The following is a 24820-nucleotide window of genomic DNA, read 5'->3' as shown; positions in this document are numbered from 1 at the left end:
ATATGTTTTTGAATAAACTCAATCACAGCCTCTTGGTCTACGTTGTCTAGTGGTACTGCTTCGACCCACTTTGTGAAATAGTCTATTCCTACTAATATATACCTCTGGCCTTTGGACGATGTGGATCGAATTTCTCCAATTAAGTCTAGTGCCCAAACTCTAAAAGGCCATGGTTTGATGATTGAACTTAATTCGTTAGCAGGAGCGTGTTGAATACTTGCGTGTTCTTGACACTCTTGGCAACCCTTGGCGAATTCTATGCAATCCTTTAACATGGTGGACCAATACATTCCATAACGAAACAACAACCATTTCATTTTGTGCCCCGCCTGATGAGCGCCACATGCCCCACTGTGTACATTCGAGAGCGCCAAATAAGCTTCTGCTTCGCCAAGACATTTTAGTAAGACCCCTTCAGGGGTTTTCTTGAACAATTCATTTCCCATCAAGAATTATGATAAGGCTCTGTATTTTATTTTCCTATCCGTATCTGTCGAAGGATCTTTTAAGTAGTTTACAATTGGACTCCTCCAATCTGTATCTGCTAAAGAGTCTATGTTTAATACTTCGAATTCTTCTTCGTTGGCAAAACCTAATTGTGAATTCTCCAGGTCACTTGGAGACAATTTTGTGGCCATTGCCTTTCCTCTTACTTCGATTAACTCTTCTAGTTTTTCCTTCGATACTTTGTACCTTGAAGTTAATTGTACCAAATCATTTGCTTCTTGATTGTTTATTCTTGAGACGTGTTTCAAATCCACGTATTCGAATTTTTTGAGCAACCCATTTGTCATGACAAAATACATGATCAAATTCTCTTTGATGCATTTGTATTCTTTTGTCAGTTGCTTTATTACTAATTCCGAATCTCCTTTAATTTCGACTATGGTTGCCCCCAATTCCAACAAGGCTTAAAGTCCTGCAAGCAACGCTTCATACTCAGCCTCATTGTTGGAGCATAGAGGCCCTTCTATTCTATACTTGAGTTTTGTTAGAATGCCTTCAGGCAAAATTATAATATACCAACTCCACTCCCTTCTTTGTGTGTTGAACCATCGAAATATAACTTCCAAGGCTTCAAATCCACATATTGTTGAGGGTTTTCGACCACCGCATGATCTACAATGAAATCTGATACAACTTGTCCTTTCATTGCCTTAAGAGGTTGAAAGGTTAAAGAATACTCAATGAGGGCTAAAGCCCATTTGCCAATTCGACTGTGCAATATTGGTTTAGATAGCACGTGTTTAATAACATCGAAATGAGATGAAACATAAACGTCAAATGGCTTTATATAATACTTAAGTTTTATACAAGAAAAATATAAACAAAGGCAGAGTTTTTCTATGGCAGTATACCTAGTCTCTGCATCATTAAGCACTCTACTTAAATAATAAATGGCTCTTTCGATACCATTTTCATCTTCTTGTGCCAACATGCTACCTATCGTAGTATCAGAAGATGAGATATAAAGTCTCATATGCTTCTTCCCATTTGGAGGTGATAAGATGGGTGGGTGCATCAAATATTGCTTGATTTTATCAAAAGCTTCTTCATGTTCAGCATGCCATTCGAACCTTCCTTGCTTCAGACGAAGTAAGGGGGAAAAAGCTTGCGTACGCCCACTCAAATTAGAGATAAACCTTATCAAGAAGTTTATCTTTCCCAATAGTGATTGCAACTCCTTCTTTGTGGATGGAGACTTCGTATCCATAATAGCTTTTGTTTTATTTTGGTTAATTTCTATTCCCTTCTTATGGACTATGAAGCCTAGGAAATCTCTAGCCTGCACAAAGAAAGCACACTTAAGGGGGTTCATCTTCAAGCCATGTTTTCTCATTCTTTCAAACGATTGGCGAAGATTATCAAGATGACTATCATCAGAAACAGATTTTATAACGATGTCATCTATGTACACCTGCATAAAAGTTTCTATAAAATCGTGAAATATAGAATTCATTGCTCTTTGATAAGTTGCCCCAACATTTTTCAAACCAAAAGGCATAACGACCCATTCATAGGTTCCTATTGCCCTAGGACAACAAAAAGCTGTTTTAGACACATCTTCTTCTGCAATGAAAATTTGGTTATATCCTGAATACCCATCTAGCATGCTTAGATATTCGTAGCCTGTGACTGAGTCTACTAACATTTCTGCCACAGGCATGGGATATTCATCTTTAGGGGTTGCTGCATTCTGATCACGAAAATCTATACATACCCTTAAAGAACCATTCTTTTTAATAACAGGTAATATATTAGCAATCCATTCGACATACCTCGTAGTCCTAATGAATTTGCAACGAAGAAGTCTTTCAACTTCTGTTTTAATCTTTGAGAGAATCTCTGGCGCGAATCTTTTAGGAGTTTGCTTGATGGGCTTCTTCCCTTCTTTTATTGGCAACCTCAATTCGACCAAATCTCTTTCTAAACCAGACATCTCATCATAATCCCTGACGAAGCAGTCTTTATTTTCTTTTAGTAACACAATGACCTTTGTTTTTAGGGTTGGCTCCAATTTTGCGCTGATATATGTCACCGTCTTCCGACTCCCATCTCCAAGATCTACTTCTTCGAGTGGGTCTTGAGCTAACATCTTTATATTTGGTGCCATTGGATCCTTTTCGAATCCCAAAGGTTCTTCATCGTAAATTGCATCTAATCTTTGACTTGCTCCTTCGCTTGAAACCTGTTCGTCATAGATCTTAGCGTCAGGTGGTTGTGGAATAAAGTGTATTCTTGGGCCTGGTACTTCTGATTCTTTTTGTATGGCCTCGACAACCATGTTTGATAGTTTGGCCTCAAGAGCCGCTTATCTTTTATTCTCAGCTATGTAAGCCGAAATATTTTCGAAGAAAGATAACTCAGACATATTCAATGTCTTCGTCCCAGCCAGTTGGTCGTGTTCTTGGTAATCCTTCGATGGGTTCTGTCTCTTCGGGATCTCCCATTATTTCTCTGTTCCACTGAAATCCATTAGGGTGGAGAGGTAAGTAGTACATAGCGTTTTTATTTGGAGAGTATATATCTTCTGCTGCATGGCATGGCCCTATGTTGGCTAGGTTTTTGTCGAAACTTGTTTTGTTGACTTGATTAACTTCAGACATATAGTAACTTTGGTCTCCTTCTATGTTTTCGACTATTCCATCTTCTCTCCAGATAGTCAACCTTTGATGCATTGTTGAAGGTACGGCAGCAACTCCATGAATCCATTCTCTTCCCAATAAAAGGTTATAGTTCGCCTTCGCTGGTATTACCATGAACATAGTTGGCCTCGTGACTGAACCTACAGTTAGGTTTACTTGGATAACTCCCAAGGTATGTCCTACTTTTCCTTCATAATTGGACAAGACTGAAGGATAGAAAAACACTTAGAAAGGGGGGGTTTGAATAAGTGTAGCTTTAAAAACTTGACAGATAAAAATAAATTGCACAGATATTTTTATCCTGGTTCGTTGTTAACTAAACTACTCCAGTCCACCCCCGCAGAGATGATTTACCTCAACTGAGGATTTAATCCACTAATCGCACGGATTACAATGGTTCTCCACTTAGTCAGCAACTAAGTCTTCCAGAGTCTTCTGATCACACACTGATCACTCCAGGAACAACTGCTTAGATACCCTCTAAGACTTTTCTAGAGTATACAGATCCACACGATCACTCTAGTTACAACTTGCTTAGATAACCTCTAAGACTTCCTAGAGTATTCTGATCCACACGATCACTCTAGTTCCTTACAACTTAATGTAATCAATTCTAAGAGTATTACAATTGCTTCTTAAAAGCTATAATCACAAACTGTGATATTTCTCTTAATCGTTTAAGCTTAATCTCACTAATGTATTACAACAGCAATGTAGTGAGCTTTGATGAAGATGAAGATTCTGAGCTTTGAATTTGAACAGCGTTTCAGCAAGTTTAATATGAGTTGTTTTGGTGCAGAATCGTTAACCTTGCTTCTCATCAGAACTTCATATTTATAGGCGTTGGAGAAGATGACCGTTGAGTGCATTTAATGCTTTGCGTGTTCCGTACAGCATCGCATTTAATGTTATACGCTTTTGTCAACTACCTCGAGCCTTGTTCACGCTGTGTCTACTGACGTAGCCTATAATAGCTTTTAACGTTCCTTTTGTCAGTCAGCGTAGCTTGCCACTTGTACTTCCTTCTGATCTAATGTTTGTGAATACAACGTTTGAATATCATCAGAGTCAAACAGCTTGGTGCAAAGCATCTTCTGATCTTCTGACCTTGAAGTGCTTCTGAGCGTGATACCATCAGAACTTCAGTGCTTCTGTTCTCTTGTTCTTCTGATGCTTCCATAGACCCATGTTCTGATTCTGCTTCGACCATCTTCTGATGTCTTGCCAGACCATGTTCTGATGTTGCATGCTGAACCATTTGAGACAAAGCTTCTGAGCGCTGAATTATGCGTACTCTTTATATATTTCCTGAAAGGGAAATTGCATTGGATTAGAGTACCATATTATCTTAAGCAAAATTCATATTATTGTTATCATCAAAACTAAGATAATTGATCAGAACAAATCTTGTTCTAACAATCTCCCCCTTTTTGATGATGACAAAAACATATATAAATGATATGAATTTGCGATCAGAAAGAACAGACGGCAAAAGACAAATTACACAGCTATAGCATAAGCATATGAATATGTCTCCCCCTGAGATTAACAATCTCCCCCTGAGATAAATAATCTCCCCCTGAAATAAATACTCGAAGAACTTTAATAAAAGACTTCCCTGATTATTTCGGTAGAGACGATCATATAAGCTTCTGTCTTTAGAGAATTCATAGCTTCTGACTTCTGCTTCCATAGGACAGCTTCAGAACTAGAATTTCTTTAGATCCCTAGAACACTCACAGCTTCTGATTCCTGCTTCCATCTAGGACAGCTTAAGAACTTGAATTTCTTTGATCTTCTGAACATTCACAGCTTCTGATTTCTGCTTCCCTCGGATAGCTTCAGAGCTTGAATTTCTACCAACATCACTTCATGCTAGATTTGTATCAGAACATTGTTGAATGTACCAGAGCATCATCTGAGCATCTCTACATCCTGAAATGTTACAGAACAAAAACTAAACGACAAAAGTCAGCATGAACGAGTCAGAACATAAAATGTATATTAGAACACATGATATGTATCAGAGCCATATAGGCTGAAATAATGTATCAGAGCAAATAGAATTTTGTCAGAACAAATAGACAAATATGGAAATATGGATCAAATTCTATTATCAGTGCTTCTGATTCATTCTTCTTTCTTGCTTCTGATTCCTGAAGCTTGACAGCACTCAGCTTGCTTCAGTTTCCATGGTTTTGCTTCTTGTGTTTGCTTTGAAGATTCTCTTCACTTCTTTATACCTGCAAAACACTTAAACCATATAGAACTTGCAGTTCTTGTTAGAAAATGTGTGGGAGCTTTTTTTTACCCAGCAACTGATAGATTAATCAAATCATTTATCATTTATCTTCTCCCCCTTTTTGTCATAACATCAAAAAGAATATTTCAAAAGATTCAGATGCAAAGCAAGAGACAAATAAAATCACTGGAATGTAAAACAAGGAAAGTTTTCATTGATAATCAAAAAAGATTACAAGAGAGGAATGCAGGAAAACAAATGCAACAAGGAAAGAAAAACTACAAAGACTGGACTAAGATCCTAGCCTACGCAAAATCCGCGCCAGAACATCATGAATCCCGTCAGTGCTTGTAGCTTGCCTTGCCATGAAGGAGCGAAACTCAGCATTGGCTACTTCTTGCGCGTCCAAACGAGAAGCCAGCATAGCTTGATTCTGATGAAGAGCTTCCAAGGTCTCCATCAGAGCTGAGGTTTCACCAGAAGAGGAGGCACCAGTATTTCTGCCAAGAGGGACAGTAATCTCAGCAGGGTGATCTTCTGGGAGATCTTCAGCTTGTGCATCTTCCATTTCCTCATCTGAGTCTGACTCAGAAGTAGCCTTAGCATATTCTGGTTCAGGCAGCTCAGAAGTTCCATCTTCCAACGCTTGAAGAATAGCTGCTAGGTTTGTTGGAGGAGTAGGACCAGCAACTTCAGTAGGATAAACCACTACTGGAAAGACCATGTGAGGTGCTTTTTCAGAAGGGTTCATTCTGAACCAGTTGAACAGCCACTGAAAATCTCCAGTCAGCACAGGAAACCATGGTCTCCACACCACGATGTCTCTGCAGAGATTTTCTTCTTCCAACTCATCTGCTGGTATCTTCCCTTCAAGAACACTTCTGTTCCTGATGAGATGGTGATGGCTGCTTTCACCAACTTCCAACCGAAGACCACGAACACCAGGAGCTTCAGACATAATCCTTCTCTGAGTGTCTGTAGCCTTAGCCAGAAAATCCTGACGAAAGGTATTCCAAAGGTTGCTTGTAGCATACTCATCCAGATGGTTAAGGTGAGCAGCACCTAGAATCTCCAACCAGCCATTTACATCAGAATGTAAAAGCTCCAGATATGATTGAGTGGTAGGGGTTGGAGGGTTGACAGTGAACCTGGAGTCGGGAAGAACAACACTATAGGGATTAGGTGTTCTGGTGGGAAAAGGGTGTGAGAGAGATGAAGAAATATCTGATGGAAGGGTTGAAGGAGAGGAGATATCAGATGGTGAAGAAGGTGGTTCCGAGAGGATGAATGAGGAGGAAGAGGTGGTGGAGGTCTTTGAAGAGGGAGGTGATTGAGGGGTACCGTCAAGGGGTTGATACACTTTGAGAGGGTCATACGAGATCCTTACTCTTTTTGGTTTGGTTTCTGGTTCAGCAGTTGCCTTTCTCTTTTGTTTCCGATCATTATCTTGATTCCCAGAGCTTGACGATGGATTCATGATGAATTTGCAGATATTGGAAACTGCTAGGGTTTATGATATGAATGCAAAGAGAGAGAACGAAAAAGAAACTGAATGCAAAGTGAGAGAAATATAAGAGGGAAGAGAAACGTTTGAAGGATATAAAAAGAAAACTGAAAGAGAGTAAATGATGAAAAGCATTTAATGTTACGTGACGTGAGGAGAGATAATAATGACAAAAGACGTGATTTGCACAGTTACCTAAGTAGACGTCCCCTCAACTGCACGCACGCTTGTCCAGGAATAGTGAACACGTGTTTACCATCTGGATAGCCAGTTACAGCTGTTTTGCTTTTATAGAGATTCTGAATCAACTTAGACAATGAAACGTTAGTAATAACTGAATCACAATTTCTAATTGATTTCTATCAGAACTTCTTATAAAAAATTTCATTTCAGAAGATACTCATACATAAGAACTTCTCATCTTCTCATTCTGAGCTTGTTTCTGAAGACCCATTTTGTACTGATTATATTGAATCCATCTGGTCTAGGAACAAGATCCCAAACATCATTCCTTGTAAACTGATTCAGTTCTTCTTGCATAGCAATTATCCAGTCTGGATCTTCTAGAGCATGATCAACAGAAGTTGGCTCGATCAAAGATACAAGACCTAATTGACAGTCTGCATTGTTCTTAAGGAAAGCTCTTGTTCTGATTGGATCATCCTTCTTTCCAAGAATGACATCTTCTGAATGACCAGAGATGAGTCTGGATGATCTTCTGACAGATGGTTCTTCAGAAATGCTTAGATTCTCCAGAGAAGCTGATACTTGATCTTCCGATTCTTTACTTCTGAGAAGCTCTGCTTCTGATGCGTTGCTTCTTGGCTCAACAACTTCTGATATATCAATATCCCAATCTGCAAAATTATCAAACTGCTTTGGTTTTTCAGAACCAAGCTTATCATCAAACCTGATATTGATTGATTCTTCTACAATCAATGTTTCAGTATTGTATACTCTGTAGCCTTTTGAGCGTTCAGAATATCCAAGAAGGAAACATTTTTGTGCTTTGGAATCAAACTTACCAAGATGATCTTTAGTGTTCAGAATAAAGCATACACATCCAAAAGGATGGAAATATGAAATGTTGGGCTTTCTATTCTTCCACCATTCATAGGGAGTCTTATTTAGAATAGGTCTGATAGAGATTCTATTCTGAATATAGCATGCAGTGTTTATTGCTTCTGCCCAGAAATGCTTAGCCATATTGGTTTCATTGATCATGGTTCTGGCCATTTCTTGCAGAGTCCTATTCTTTCGTTCTACAACCCCATTTTGCTGTGGAGTTCTAGGACAAGAGAAATCATGGGCAATACCATTTTCTTTGAAGAATTCTTCAAAGGATCTGTTCTCAAATTCACCACCATGATCACTTCTGACCTTTATGATTTTACACTCTTTTTCAGATTGAATCTGAATGCAGAAATCAAAGAACACTGAATGAGTCTCATCCTTGTGTTTCAAGAATTTTACCCATGTCCAGCGGCTATAATCATCTACGATGACTAATCCATATTTCTTCCCTCTGACAGATGCTGTTTTGACTGGGCCAAACAGATCAATGTGCAAGAGTTCTAATGGCCTTGAGGTAGAAACAACATTCTTGGACTTGAATGCAGGTTTGGAGAACTTGCCCTTCTGACATGCTTCACAAAGAGCATCTGATTTGAATTTCAGATTAGGGAGTCCTCTGACAAGATCCAGTTTGTTAATCTGAGAAATCTTTCTCAAACTAGCATGACCTAATCTTCTGTGCCAGACCCACTGCTCTTCAGAAACAGACATAAGACAAGTCACCTTCTGACTCATAAGATCTTGCAGATCTGTCTTATAAATGTTGTTCTTCCTCTTGCCTGTAAATAGGATTGAGCCATCCTTCTGATTTACAGCCTTGCAAGACTCTTGATTAAAGATTATATCATAACCATTGTCACTCAATTGACTGATAGATAAGAGGTTATGTGTTAATCCTTCTACAAGAAGTACATTAGAAATGGAAGGAGAGTTACCAGACTTTATAGTTCCAGAGCCAATTATCTTGCCCTTCTGATCTCCTCCAAACTTGACTTCTCCTCCAGACTTAAGCACCAGGTCTTGGAACATAGACCTTCTTCCTGTCATGTGTCGTGAGCATCCAGAGTCCAGGTACCATGACATGTTGTGCTTTGTCCTTTTTGCAGTCAAGGATATCTGCAATAGGAATAATCTTATCCTTAGGTACCCACATCTTTTTGGGTCCTTTCTTGTTAGATTTTCTCAAGTTCTTATTGAACTTGGTTTTAACATTGTAAGCAATAGGAGGAACAGCATGATAATTTTTAATGCGAGTTTCATGATATTTCCTAGGTTGTGTCACATGCTTTTTGGTGTGTGTTATGTGAAAACTTTGAGCATGTGAAGTGTGCCTAATATCATGGGAGTGGCCATACTTGAACTGATCATACAATGGCTTGTATGTGAATTTCATTTCATCAACAGGTTCAAGTTTGTATGGGGTTTCACCCTCAAAACCAATGTCGACTCTTTTGTTTCCAGACACAGCATATATCATAGAAGCTAGCTGACTTCTGCCAATACTTCTAGATAAGAACTTCCTGAAGCTTAAATCATATTCTTTCAGAATATGGTTTAGACTAGGAGTGGATTTTTCTGAATCAGAAGGAGATCCAACATTATTGGATAATTTTAAAAGTTTTTCTTTTAATTCAGAATTCTCCAACTCAAGCTTCTTTGTCACAAATTCAAATAGCTTTTTCAGCTTCTTGTATTTGAGACTGATCTGAGACTTGAGTTCCAGAAGTTCAGTTAGACCGGAAACTAACTCATCTCTAGTAAGTTCAGAAAATACCTCTTCAGACTCTGATTCTGATGTAGATTCTGATCCGTCATCTTCTGTCGCCATCAGCGCACAGTTAGCCTGCTCATCTTCAGAGTCTGAATCATCTTCTGACTCATCCCAGGTTTCCATAAGACCTTTCTTCTTATGAAACTTCTTCTTGGGATTTTCCTTCTGAAGATTTGGACATTCATTCTTGAAGTGTCCAGGCTCATTGCATTCATAGCACATGACCTTCTTCTTGTCAAATCTTCTGTCATCAGAAGATTCTCCACGTTCAAATTTCTTTGAACTTCTGAAGCCTCTGAACTTCCTTTGCTTGGTCTTCCAGAGTTGATTTAGCCTTCTGGAGATCAAAGACAGTTCATCTTCTTCTTCAGATTCTGATTCTTCAGGATCTTCTTCTCTAGCCTGAAAAGCGTTAGTGCATTTCTTGATATTGGATTTTAATGCAATAGACTTACCTTTCTTTTGAGGCTCATTTGCGTCCAGCTCTATTTCATGACTTCTCAAGGCACTGATAAGCTCTTCCAGAGAAACTTCATTCAGATTCTTTGCAATCTTGAATGCAGTCACCATAGGACCCCATCTTCTGGGTAAGCTTCTGATGATCTTCTTTACGTGATCAGCCTTGGTGTATCCCTTGTCAAGAACTCTCAATCCAGCAGTAAGAGTTTGAAATCTTGAAAACATCTTTTCAATGTCTTCATCATCCTCCATCTTGAAGGCTTCATACTTCTGGATTAAAGCTAGAGCTTTAGTCTCCTTGACTTGAGCATTTCCTTCATGAGTCATTTTCAAAGACTCATATATGTCATAGGCCGTTTCCCTGTTAGATATCTTCTCATACTCAGCATGAGAGATAGCATTCAGCAAAACAGTTCTACATTTATGATGATTCCTGAAAAGCTTCTTCTGATCATCATTCATTTCTTGCCTTGTCAGCTTTACGCCACTGGCATTTACTGGATGTTTGTAACCATCCATCAGAAGATCCCATAGATCACCATCTAGACCAAGAAAGTAACTTTCCAGTTTATCTTTCCAGTATTCAAAGTTTTCACCATCAAATACCGGCGGTCTAGTATAACCATTGTTACCGTTGTATTGCTCAGCAGAGCCAGATGTAGATGCAGGTGTAGACTTTTCACTTTCATCAACCATCTTTTACTGAAGCGTTTTTCTCTTCCTGAATCTTTTCTAAACACGGTTAAGTGCTTGCACCTTAGAACCGGCGCTCTGATGCCAATTGAAGGATAGAAAAACACTTAGAAAGGGGGGGTTTGAATAAGTGTAGCTTTAAAAACTTGACAGATAAAAATAAATTGCACAGATATTTTTATCCTGGTTCGTTGTTAACTAAACTACTCCAGTCCACCCCCGCAGAGATGATTTACCTCAACTGAGGATTTAATCCACTAATCGCACGGATTACAATGGTTCTCCACTTAGTCAGCAACTAAGTCTTCCAGAGTCTTCTGATCACACACTGATCACTCCAGGAACAACTGCTTAGATACCCTCTAAGACTTTTCTAGAGTATACAGATCCACACGATCACTCTAGTTACAACTTGCTTAGATAACCTCTAAGACTTCCTAGAGTATTCTGATCCACACGATCACTCTAGTTCCTTACAACTTAATGTAATCAATTCTAAGAGTATTACAATTGCTTCTTAAAAGCTATAATCACAAACTGTGATATTTCTCTTAATCGTTTAAGCTTAATCTCACTAATGTATTACAACAGCAATGTAGTGAGCTTTGATGAAGATGAAGATTCTGAGCTTTGAATTTGAACAGCGTTTCAGCAAGTTTAATATGAGTTGTTTTGGTGCAGAATCGTTAACCTTGCTTCTCATCAGAACTTCATATTTATAGGCGTTGGAGAAGATGACCGTTGAGTGCATTTAATGCTTTGCGTGTTCCGTACAGCATCGCATTTAATGTTATACGCTTTTGTCAACTACCTCGAGCCTTGTTCACGCTGTGTCTACTGACGTAGCCTATAATAGCTTTTAACGTTCCTTTTGTCAGTCAGCGTAGCTTGCCACTTGTACTTCCTTCTGATCTGATGTTTGTGAATACAACGTTTGAATATCATCAGAGTCAAACAACTTGGTGCAAAGCATCTTCTGATCTTCTGACCTTGAAGTGCTTCTGAGCATGATACCATCAGAACTTCAGTGCTTCTGTTCTCTTGTTCTTCTGATGCTTCCATAGACCCATGTTCTGATTCTGCTTCGACCATCTTCTGATGTCTTGCCAGACCATGTTCTGATGTTGCATGCTGAACCATTTGAGACAAAGCTTCTGAGCGCTGAATTATGCGTACTCTTTATATATTTCCTGAAAGGGAAATTGCATTGGATTAGAGTACCATATTATCTTAAGCAAAATTCATATTATTGTTATCATCAAAACTAAGATAATTGATCAGAACAAATCTTGTTCTAACAAAGACCATTGTATGTGGCCTTATGTCCGTGTCGAACATGCCAATCCTCTTAAGCATATACTGGGGCATTAAGTTCACTGCTGCCCCTCCATCAACGAGGACCTTGTTGATGCCTATGTTTTCGGTTTTGGCTCTTATGTAAAGAGGTTTCAAATGATTCCTCATACCCTGATCAGGTCTTTCAAAGAATGCATTATGCTCCTCAACAGCACCATTATTCAGCACATAGTAACACACTGGTCCGTGTTTCACCATTTCTTCTTCGTCAGCTTCTTCGCAATCTTCGACTTCCGTCTCTTGATAATATTCATGGGGAAGAACTGACACCACATTGTAGTTGAAATTTATAGACGAAACTCCGTCTGAATCGAAGTCATTAGTCATCCTATCTTCGTCTTTCCAAGGGCTATAGTGCACCTTTTCCTCTTCTTTCTCATTCTCAGAACTGAACAACTTGCGTTCTACAGGGGGTTTGTTTGACTTTGCCCCCTGCATTGGGACTTTGGTGCTGCTGGATTCTCCAACTTCTTTCACCTTGGATTCTTTTCGGGCTTTCTTCATTCTCTGGTGTCTCCTCCATTGAGACCTGGACATTGGATTCTTACCTTTGTAATTCTCAAGCCTGTACATTTCTCGATTTGATGTCTGGAACTGCTTTCTATAAGCCATTGCAGTTCGTCCACCTTAGTCCCAACTTCGCCATTTGTTATTCCCTGCGTCAACTTGTGTCCATCTGTCCATGGGTACTTCTGCTGGGAGTTTGAATGTCACTCTACGAGCTTTGGGATGAGGGCTATCAGGCCTTCTGGATGATGTTCGATTATCAAACACGTACATGTTGGAATTGACTCCTTGAACATCCCAACCAGTAGAGAATAATATCCTTTCGAATGATTCTGCCATCAGATTATCATATACTGCCCCACACCTGATACACATAATGATTTCGGTTTTTGCCTAATGACATCAAACCAAGAAACTTACAAGACTTTCACCAGGCCTTGGGTAAACCTTCAGCAACTGGTTTTCTTGCCTCCAGTGCCCCTACATTTTGTTTCGTTGGGCCCTTTCATAGTTAGCTTGAACCCTTCGATTCAACATGATTGAGCATCTTGGACACATCAGCATTCGTCCAGCATTTTTCTCATGGAACCTCCGGAGATAATCTTTCAAGCTTTCGTTTGCCCTTGGATTTCCATAGTTTCCTTTTTCCTTTTCTTTCACCAAACATCTTTCCAGTTCCTCAATTTCAGATAAAGGTTGTCCAACATTCACCATATTGACTCCTGCTAGGGGAACTTCAGAAATCCTTATTTGTTGGAGCTTGATCCTGAGGTCTTCAGTGGCCTCACTAGTTTTCTCCATAAGACCTTCAGTGGTCTTTGATTCAAATGTTTCTTCAACGTCAGTATTGAAGATCACATTATTGCTTAGGCTTTCAGTAGCCTGCTTTCCTGTCAAAACCATCTTCCATTCCGTGATGTCAACCTCAGACACATCCACCATGTTGATGTCGTCTGGTTCAACATAGTTGGTGTCAACAATATTGAGGGGATCAGCATCGAACTTCATGCTGTTCTTTCCTTTGTCAGCGAACTTCAAACGACCATCCTTGATAGCATTTTGAATTAGATCCCTGAAAAGAAAACATTGTGAGGTTTTGTGGCCTAAAAATCCATGATATTTACAAAAACCTCTTTTCTTCCGTTGTTCTAACGGAGGAACTTTAGAATTGGGAGGTACTATCATCTGGCCATCTTTTACTAATAAATCAAAAATTTCGTCACACTTGGTGACGTCAAAAGTGTATGTTTTCTTTGGGAATTTGTCATTCTTGTCATTTTCGACAGGATTTTTCCCATTAGAATGAGTGAGAAATTTACAAGAGTATGGAGGTGCCTCTTTTAATTCAGCCAAGTCTATTTCGGCTTCATCAAAACTATATGAATCATCAAAGGTTTCGACTTCAGCATCTTCAACCTCAATATAGGCTACTCTCTCTTTCTTGTAATTTTTACTTGCTCTGACCTTTTCAGCTTTCAGTCGTTCGACTTGTCGAACTCTATCTGCCAACTGGGCCATATCTCTCAAATATTGAGTATCTAACTTCTTTCTAATTGAATAGTCCAAACCGCCTGCAGCCATTTCGACTAATTCATGTTCCGGAACAACTGTGAAACATCTTGATTTCAATAAACGGAACCTATTCAAGTAGTCATCTATAGGCTCTGTGAATTTCCTCTTAATGCTAGCCAGTTCTTTCAAACCGGTCTTGGTCTGTCCCATGTAAAATTGTTCATGGAACATCCTCTCAAGTTGTGCCCAAGTATCTACGAAATTTGGAGGTAAGGTGGTAAACCATGTGAAAGCATTTTTTGTTAATGAACTAGGGAAATATTTAATTCTTAAATTCTCACTATTCGCTAGATCACCAGCCTCCATCAAATATCGGGCTATGTGTTCCACAGTCGATTTACTAGTATCCATTGAAAATTTTGTAAATTTGGGTACTTTGGTACCTCTTGGTAATTCAGTTTGCAAAATTAGTCTGATACGGGGTAAGTGTAGTTTGGACGTCGAAGTCCAGTATTAAGGCCATTATTAGCCATAATCCTTTCGATCAGGGTTGTTAAGTTATTTTCTGTCGCCACATTGTCTCTTCTAACCCTGTGTATTACTTCATCTGCATTTTGCTCCCTATTAACCATGACTACCCTAGGCTGTTCTCCAGGAACTTCCTGTTGAATAGTATTGGTCCTTCGGTTCTGATTTTCTAAATCTATCACCTGATTTCTCTCACCAGGCCTTTACCTAGATGTTCGAACTAGATCTTGGACAGGTGTCAAGATTGGTTTGTCTTCCTAAACGGTAGCCTGGTTGTTCCTTCGTTTGGCAGACGTTTGCGGGGCTCCAAAGAAATCTGCTATACGCCTCATTTATGTGGATATTCGTTGATATGTCTCCTCATTATCCTGGTTAGTTCTAGCAATGTTTGTTATTAAGGGAGAAAAAATCGAACCCATCTCTCGAGCAAAGACACCCACCATATCGTGATTACTCGCATCCATTTTTTGCCTAAATGCTGCTTGGTTGTTTGTGGTTAAGTAGGCATTTGGCCTGATGGGCCTGGATTTTGTACACTTCGACCGACTGAACTTGTATTTGGGGAAAATGTTGCCACACCAAGTTGGGTGTATGTAGGTCCAACACCTTGCCATCCTGACATATAAGATGACGGCATCTCATTTGGGTTCCAAGGTTTCCAACCTTCGAATGTTGTTGGTCTCGGGGTATACGGTGGTACCTGACTTGTAAAATTTGTCGAAAAATGTGGTATTTCTGTTGTACTTGTAAAAGGTGGTACCGTAGTCGAACTAAGTACTGGTATTGTCCCTGTTGACATCGATGTAGTTTCGGGCATGCTCTGGGAAGTACTTACGGCCGTAGAGCCTGTCGATGTGGGTATCGCTTGTGCTTCTGGCATAGAGGTCGAAGCATTTGTTATACTTGCGGCTACCGTTCCTGACCCTTGTGGGGGATCTTGGTTTCCCCTCTCACTGGTTGAATTGGCCATTTTCTTGTTGTATTTTCATTTAGGAATTGGCTGTGCACTGTTGGTTAATTTACCGCTCCTAAGGTTCATACAAGGTTCTAATATGATCCAAACCTATAAGTTAAAACAAGAATTTTAAATGACAACTTTTTGACACTGTCCCACTGGGCGTGCCAATTTGTTTATGGTAATTTCCGGTAAACAACCGCTAGTCTTCCAAACTATAAATATACTTTGGTTACTCGCAGGATCGACTAGATTAATCCTAGGACATGTGTCAAAAAGTCGTCTTTCACAACGATTTGATTCATGTTCTCTTGGTTTTTATTGTTTTATAAGATTATGTTGTGAATGTGTAAATAACTTTGCGAAATAAACTAAATGAATGTACGACGAAAAGTAAATTGGTTAGACAACAAAAGTAAGTAAAAACTTCGACAAGAATGTAAAAGGGAATGTAAATTGCAAGAATGGAAAGACTTAACGAAAAATAAAGGAATGTAAAATACTTCGATTCTATAATGAAAATACAAACATATGTAAGGTGTTGGTATTACACGTACATTTCTCAGCGACAACTCTTTCTCTTAACGCTTGATACTTGAGTGATTTTGTGAGTAATTTGTACAAAATGAACACCCTGGATCCTGATACTAAGACCCTTATTTATACTAAGTCGACCCTAACGGTCCTACACTAACGAAATGCCACGTTGCCCGCATGCATGTGTTTCGAATCCCTGGGGCACCATCTGTCCTTGTTCGTTTAAACAGAACATTTCGAAATTCAAAACCTTCCGCTCGAATCTTCTTTGATACGTGACAACGTATTCTTCGCGAGAATGCATCGAAATACTTTAAGTTTTAGCAACCTTGTATTTCGGAAAACCATTTAAGTCCCGAAGATCACCTATCTCGACTCAACTTCGAATTTAGGAATCTTCATCACAAATAACATTCTCAGAAATATCCATCCAAAGCCATATTCTCTTCGAACCTTAAATCTTTGAAAAGCATATACAATAATCGAAATCTCCAGCTAACAGGGAGCTACCAAGCCAGGAAGGAAATCCACTAATAGTAGTATCAATTTGACGCTAAACAACCTCCGGTTTACAACTTCTCACTTAATCCCTACCCAGTGCAACTTCTACCCAAGAAGTTCCTAGATAAGAGAAACCCTTCTCACTTCCAATTACCGCAGTGGTGTCTCACAATAACTACCCTAGTCACCAATATTGACGACCCTTTACCATAATCTTCAATTACAAAACAATACACGATTAAGACTCCCTTAATCAACAAATACTTGATCTTGCTTAAAAGCTTTGATCAAGAACAATAGCTTGAAACACAAGCAACACACACTTAGATAATTGTATAAATGATACCTAAGTGACACACATACATTCAATACTTAATAACTTATGAATGCATAGCGGAACTTACAACTCCATAAACAGTCATACTCTTCTATCAACATGATATTAGAGAGGCTCACAATAAAATGACACACCCTAACTTAATCTCGTAAATTCTATTCTTCAATAGAGTTGTAGTCTTCTATTTATAGCATACATATGGTCTGGACTTGGGCTTCAAACTGCAGTAGGGAGACGACTAGAAATCTGTAAAATATTCTCCAAGAAAATAGATCTCCAAACATTAGTTTCCTAAATATTCTCCATATTTAGAAACCAACCAAATCTCTTGATCACAGATAAAATCTTTTATCCTCAGATTAAGCATTATATTGGACTGCATAATATTCTTTAAATATTATGCATATGTAAAAATTAAGACAGAATCCAAAAGCCCAACTTAACACTTAGTCACGATATCGGATGATTCTGCATAGGACATCTTGTTCGACATGTTATACTAGACGCAGTAAATAAAACATCTTGTTCAACATATTGATCAACATATATTTTCTACAATGTTGAAACATTCTATCTAACATGTTCCTATCTAATTTGTTTTACTAAAATTAATGCCAACCCTATAAACAGAGAATTAACACTCTCACCCTTTTTACAAGTCAAATTTTTTGAAATTTGGGATTCTCTTCCACCAAAATTTTGAAAATTCCCTTTACTCTTCATGAGTCATTTTCCTTTAAACTTTTTGTTCTCCTCATTGAAACGAGCTTGCAAAGCGATCTCCGCCTTTGCCTTGTCACTATTTCTCCCCTTCATCATTTTCTCATGAGCCTCAAGAGAGCTTTGTAGCTCATCTTCTCTCATCGTCGCAAGATCATTCGATTCCTCGCCAGTACAATGTTATCAATTTTGCTCCGTAATAGTTTCTCCACATGCTTTTATTTGGTTCACCAATAGAGTAATTCTCGTCACGTAATCATTTATTGTCTCTTTTTCCTCCATTTGAATTAATTCGAGTTGACGTTTGTGAGTTTGTAACCTCACCACCTTCGCCTTACCATCTCCTGCATATGAATTTTCCAAGATTTCTCATGCTTGCTTTGACGATTCGCAATACCAAATTTCTCAAAGTTGTCACCATCCACACATTGATAGATAAAAAACAACGCTTTGAAATTTTTCTTCTTCTCTTCCTTATGTGTTGCTCATTGTGCATCTGTTACACCTTCGACAAGAGGATTCACCCCGTTCTTGATCGCTTCAAGAACATCTTGGTATCCAAAAAACATTTTCGTTTACTTGCACCATTTCTCATCATTTTTCGCATCAATGATGTGTAGGTTTGTAGGGATTCTTTCATTGAGACAAAATTCATATTGCACACTAGGTGTTTGGTGGATCGAACCAGACTCTTGATGCCCAATGTTAGAACTTTGAATCACTTGATTGGTGAAAATAGAGGGTTTGAATGTGGAGAGTGAGAGAGAGAGAGAGAGAGAGAATATTTTCATTAACATTGATAACAATACCTCCAAGGTATTTAAACAATAACAAATGAATTGAGACACAAGTTACAACATCAAATAACTGAAAAAAATAAATTTTTGGACCTATAATCAGTTACACAAAACCTATAACCGATTACAACTGACACAAAAAAAATTCAATAATAGTGGTAACTGGTTACGATAACCAGTTACTGCGAATGCGTAACCGGTTACACCATCTCCATAATCACCTTTTCTCAATTTATTTAACTTTTTCACATACCTATAACAAGTTACACATTTGTTATAACCGATTACATCAAATTTCTCTTATAAATTAATAAACCGAAATTCCAAAGCACCATAGTACACCATTTGTGAAAATAAAAAAGTCCATTAAAGATAACATTTGGGCCACCCCATGTCAAGAACTTAACATCCTAAGAAATAAATATGTACAACAAATAAATAATTAAAAAAGCCATGCTTAAACAACTCCTCCACTTCAGCCACAAAATAGTTATGATTTAAAATAACATGATAAAACAACAAATCAACTATCAACTATCTACCCATTATTATAAGATTGAGCATACTACCAAAAATGCCCTTTCCTCCAAAAAAAAAATACACTAACAATTGTTCATTTTCATAATTTACAAAATAAACCCTTCCTTTTACTACTTTTCACAACAAATTCACCAAGTGTTTCAATATCATTGGTCCAATTTCACTTTTCCCTCTTTCCCTCATTTCAAAATCACACCCCTCTCTCTTCTTCCTCCTCATTACGTATTTTGTTCTCTCCTCCTTCTTCTCTACTCTCTCTTTTTCCTTTTCCTTGAAACCCCAAAAATGCCTCCGGAGTCACCTCTCACCTCTAAGCCACGCAACGCTCACCCTACCTCACAACTTCTGCACAATTTTCTCTTAAACGAGGAGACGCTCTATTTTTCTGGATTTGAGATCCATTTTGTGAAATTCACGCTGATTTAGTTTTAGTTTCAGAAGATGTGATTCCTCAGAGTCTTTGATTTACTTTTGTTTCAGGATATGCAATTCCTCACACCAAGATGAAGAATATGAAGCGGATCTTAATAATGTTAGGTTCAACATGAACATTTCGAAGACCTGTGTTTAATAAAGGTAAATGTTTTTGTGATGTTATACACAAAAGCTTCAAAATATGTAGATCTGGAAAAAAAATTATAAGTTACAGGAACTTGAAACTTTTGATTAGTTTTTTTTTGTTGATGTTGTTGTTGTGTTGTTGTTTGCCTTATATATGCAGGTTGTTACAGCCAAGATCATACCTAATATGCAAATAGGTTGATGCAGGTTGCTTTTTCTTTTTTCCAATTCTGGTTTGGATCATGCTGTCACGTGGAGCACAATTTTTTTTTGAAAACGATCCATTTTCAACTAGGATTAGTAGAGAAAACTCATTTCAGCATGCACGAGGCAGAAATATATCTTCTACTAAATGTGTTTTTGGGTTTAAAAATCTACCTTTTTATCTGCAACTCATATGTTTACAAACCACACCAGATAACCACAGGTTTTTATCAGGTCTTATTGTCACGAGATACGACTGAAAGATTATCTTGCACTCCTTAGTTGTTGTTGTGTGCGCAACATTTTCTCTATTTCTATTGTGTTGATGACCAAAGGATCTATTAAATCTTTGTGAGGTTATTTGTCATTGCAGTTAATTTCTGTTTTGTTGTTCTAAACATTTTAGCTGCAAATTTCTAACAAACTAAGTGCTGAAACAAAAACCTTTTCATTGGGAACTGCATATTTGCGTAACCTGCATATTTGGGGTCCGGATTGTCTGACGTTTACGCGGTAACGTCACTCTACCTTTGGAGCACTTAAAATCGTTGGATAAATCATGTGTTCAATAAAATGCCACGTGACAATCTTTTTTGTTTAATTTCTTGAAAAGAAAAAAACGCAAGAAGAAAGATAACTGTTACAACATTGACGGTAGCAGGAGAAGCTTCCTCGGCTTGCGCCATAACTATTGAAAACGTGGATGGCTGAAGACGAAAGCAAGGTGGGAGATGATCGGAAACAGAAGCAAGGTGAGAACAACAAGAAGATTCTGGCAACGCAAACCAGATGTGGGATGGCCGGAGATGGAAACAAGGTGGGAGATGACGGAAAACAGAAACAAGGTGAGAGAGGCCGATGATGACAACATCAAAAAACGGCAAGAAGATGATATGGCGGAGGTGTTGGGGAACCGGTGGTCTGTGTGTATTGTAAAGTAGTGCACCTGAACTAGTTGTTTTAATTTTCAAATTAAAAAATAGAGACGTGTCATTATTAAGAATGTTAGATTTATCTGATGGACAAAAATAGTTGAACTGCACTCTACCTTTGGCGCCCAAACGTCAGTGAATCCATTTCCGCATATTTGCCTAACCTGTTCATTTTCCTGCTATAGATCAGCATAACCTTTTGAATTTGCCCATCCTTTTGGGAAACACTTGAGTACAATGTCACTTCAACCTTAAATGCCAAGGTGATTTCCCCACGGTAAGCCCCTGCATATCTTGCTTTCTCTAGCAGTGTTGCCATACATTTTGAAATATTATATGTACCTTTTCCATGAAACATTAGAATTTTACATGGAATGATGTTATTTTTCTGATGCACAACTGAGTAGCAGTGTTATTTAATAGAGCAGACTGTTACTTTTAATTTCCTAGCAGTCTCTTTCCACCATTATGCTTTGATTTGATGTGACTGGATTACTTTTCATTTCATTGCATTTTCTATTAAAAATTGCAGTAGTATTGCTATCAACTTTATTGGTAGAATCGTTGAAGAGTAGTACTAGACTTTTGGCCTAATAGATATAGGCAACACCAACCAAGTACTTTGTATTTGTTATTTAAAGTTGTATATAATTAACCTAATACAATTAACCTTTCTTTATCCAGTAGTTTTGACATACAATTTTGAAAAGTTATAGGTAAAGTTATAGGTACCTTTTCCATGATATGTCAGATTTTTACATTAAATAATGTTAATTTCCTTATGCACAGCGAGTAACAGGTTTATGAGGTAGAGCAGACTGCTTTTTTTATGTTCATAGAAGTCTCTTGAGACAATTATACTTTTTTCCTGAAGTGATTGGATTACATTTGTTCATCACACTATGAAAATGCAATTGTTACCCAACTGACCTAGAGGAACTTAATTATGCATTTTCTATTAAAAATTGTAAGCAATTGTCAACTTCATATATAGATTTGTGTTATAACTATATTATACTTTTGGCCTATTAGATGTAGTTTGCAGCCAGTAATGTTTTTAGTAAATGATAGTGAGATTTTAATACAATTAACCTTGCTAAAATTAAAAATTGTGTTTTCAGGACAGTTGAAAATTAGGGCCTCTTATTGAATATACACCTTTTAGAACAATCAAAAGAAAATATAGAACACTAGGCATACCTTGGACAATATTTCAGTTGGTTCTGATTTGAAAATTGTTGTCTTTCAAATGAAACACCTTCTTTGTTGCTGTTACCAATATAACTTCTGCAAGTAGGTGAGCATCTTCATTCTGATTTCTTCAATTACATCTAATGAAATGTATGGAATTATAAGACTATTAACTATGCATTGTGGCAATTGTGATTCTGTCTAAAATGTGATATGTGTGTAAAATTGTTAGATTTCAGACACTTACAAAAAATGTACATATACAATTGTCTTTGTTGTTCTATATCAAATGCAAGTGGTTAACTATGATTGCTTAGTCCATACATTTGCTGTCCTGTAACAATTGTCTTTTGTAAGATAAACTGAATCTTCTAAGTATTAAATTATATATTTTTCATATTCTCTTTGGTGATAGTTATTACCAGATTATAGATTGGTTGGCCAAGATGTCATATGGGTTGGCATGGTGTGTGTGTGTCTATATATTGATGATGTCCTATTTATTATGAGTTTAATGCAGTTTAATAAGTCATCATCCAAAGGTTAGTCATCAGCCAATGATTATTGCTTGTCCCTGTGAGGGAAAAGGGTGGAAGTTCCTAGGCAGACTCCAGTTTGAAAGGAAATTCACATCAGGTAGAATTGTGTATTCTCGAGCTGACTCAAGGATGAGACTAGATCAGAGACATTTAGAAAATGGAGACTATGAATTTGCTAATGCGGAGAAACTAAGGCTTGAACAGTTGTAGAGACAGGTAATTCACCTACAACTCAGCTTTGTCCTTCAAATCTAGCGTGTTTGGACATGCTGCCAATTTTTTTCTTCTATTTCTTATCCAGATGCGGCTAACCGGTTTTCTTCATACTCTTAAATTCGCATTTTTGTTAAAATATTTACTAGATTTTGTGAACCTTGCATTTATTATTCGACTTCATTCAATTTCTTACCCTTCAGCTTACTTTAAAATTAGAGAAGGAAAGCTTGGTTTGAGAATGTTTTGCTTTTTTCATACAAATTTTGAAAAACTATCTAATACTTTTGTATTCAGAATTGAGGTTAGAGTGATTTTTTTTTAGTTTTCACCTTCACAATATTCACTTGCTCAAACAAGCATAACTTTTATTTATGCATTGATGTTTTTCTTTTGTAAACTCAATTATTTATGATTGTCCTTCTCTTAGTCACAAATTGGTAGATTGGTTAAAGATGATCACATCTAAGCAGTACTTATTATTTGAATATTTTTAGTGATTGTTAAAGCGAGCAGTGTTCTTCTCTATGTAGTTTATCCCACGGTGACGAGCTTATACTCATGACATATCCTGTTTCTTTTATGTCAAAATTTGGAAATAATTGGTCTCGTCCCAGCCACATTATTTTATTTGATTTAGAAGAGCAAAAGTTGAGAAGCTTCTTAATTTTATTTGATTATAAAGAGGTATTTTACAAGACTGTCCTAAGTTAATCATTGATATAAATACTGGTAATTTGTTCTAAATGGAAATTACTTCTTCAGGAGAAACGGTTTTTAATGCTCACTTCAAGGAAGATCGTGATCTTCAAGCTTCAATGGTTGTATATGTTTGTTTAGGTTGTTTTCCATGCAGCAGGTTTTTCAAAGCTAGATTTTGATTACCACAGTTAAAAGTAGACCATGCGACCGGATGTGTTCTTAGGAACCTAATCGCTTTCTGACAATGTCACTATCCTGATGAGCCTTACATATGCAACTATGTTTCTTTGTTTGATTCAATTATTTCCACCAAAGATGATGCAGAGTTGCTGGTAGATAAAGAAATCGCTGTTCATGAACTTGAAAGCAGCGAAGAATTGACGACCCTTTTTAACGGTCTATGCAAACATGTTGTCGGGTCTACTTTCTTGATCCATGGAGAAATAGTTCTACCATAGTTATAATTGTTCTAATTTTAAAAATCTTCAATTTCTGTGGCGCTGAATCATCTAATGTTGTAGTTACTTTAGAAATCTATGTAATAAATAACGTGTACTAGAGTTATTAACTCTTGGAAGACCCTGTGTACTAGAAATACTTCTGTTGCACATGTATGATGATTTTTTGTCATGAACTCTTGGAAGTATGATAAAATGAATTATAAGCTTTTGAAAGTAAGCTAAATAATTTACTCTAACCATTTCACTTTATCCAATGTATCCGTTCCAATAATCTAATTCATTAAAAAAAAATAAATTAAAACCACTTACCACAATGATGTCACAATCAAGATTCTTGATATCCAATGTCAAATAATGAGTCGACATGGACACTAAAGCAGAACCAAAATTACTAATAAGAAATTCTTAAAAATGAAATTCAAGCAATGTAGTGAAACATAACATGGTCCTACTAGCATGTCTTGCCATCATAAGATAATTAACAACAATAATAGTTCGATTACTAATTTAAAACCTATATGAAATCAATTTCCAAATATTTTGATTCGTCAGTTAGTTAGTGATGATTGTTTCTAACATTAGTAGTATAAGTAAGAGTGTAAGAAGCAACCTTTCTTTTTCACAAATTAAAAAAAGGGAAATAAAAAATTTATCTTGATTTATATTTAAACAAAAAATTGATGAATAAATTTACTATTTTCACGGGTCACAATCACCATTATACCATTTTTATTTTAATCAACAAAATAATTATAAATATTTATAGTTATTAGTGATTTTCGTAAATATTTATAATATTAGATGAATTCAATAAAAACTCATGTTTTCTTTTCAAATG

The 24820-nt window shown here is 37.3% G+C and overlaps 1 long non-coding RNA gene across 1 annotated transcript; it reads left to right on the top strand.

The window, feature by feature from the left end:
* Window positions 1–19320: 19320 nt before the first annotated feature.
* Window positions 19321–24438, top strand: LOC131630819 (uncharacterized). The gene is made up of 5 exons (XR_009292504.1): window positions 19321–19755; window positions 19901–21153; window positions 22588–22822; window positions 23353–23506; window positions 23585–24438. It is a non-coding gene; the product is annotated as an uncharacterized LOC131630819 (long non-coding RNA).
* Window positions 24439–24820: the final 382 nt, after the last annotated feature.

This window comes from Vicia villosa, unplaced genomic scaffold (assembly GCF_029867415.1).
Source record: "Vicia villosa cultivar HV-30 ecotype Madison, WI unplaced genomic scaffold, Vvil1.0 ctg.000742F_1_1, whole genome shotgun sequence".
Lineage (NCBI taxonomy): Eukaryota > Viridiplantae > Streptophyta > Magnoliopsida > Fabales > Fabaceae > Vicia > Vicia villosa.
Note: the sequence above shows the minus strand (reverse complement) of the source record. Positions and strands in the feature narration are given on the sequence as shown.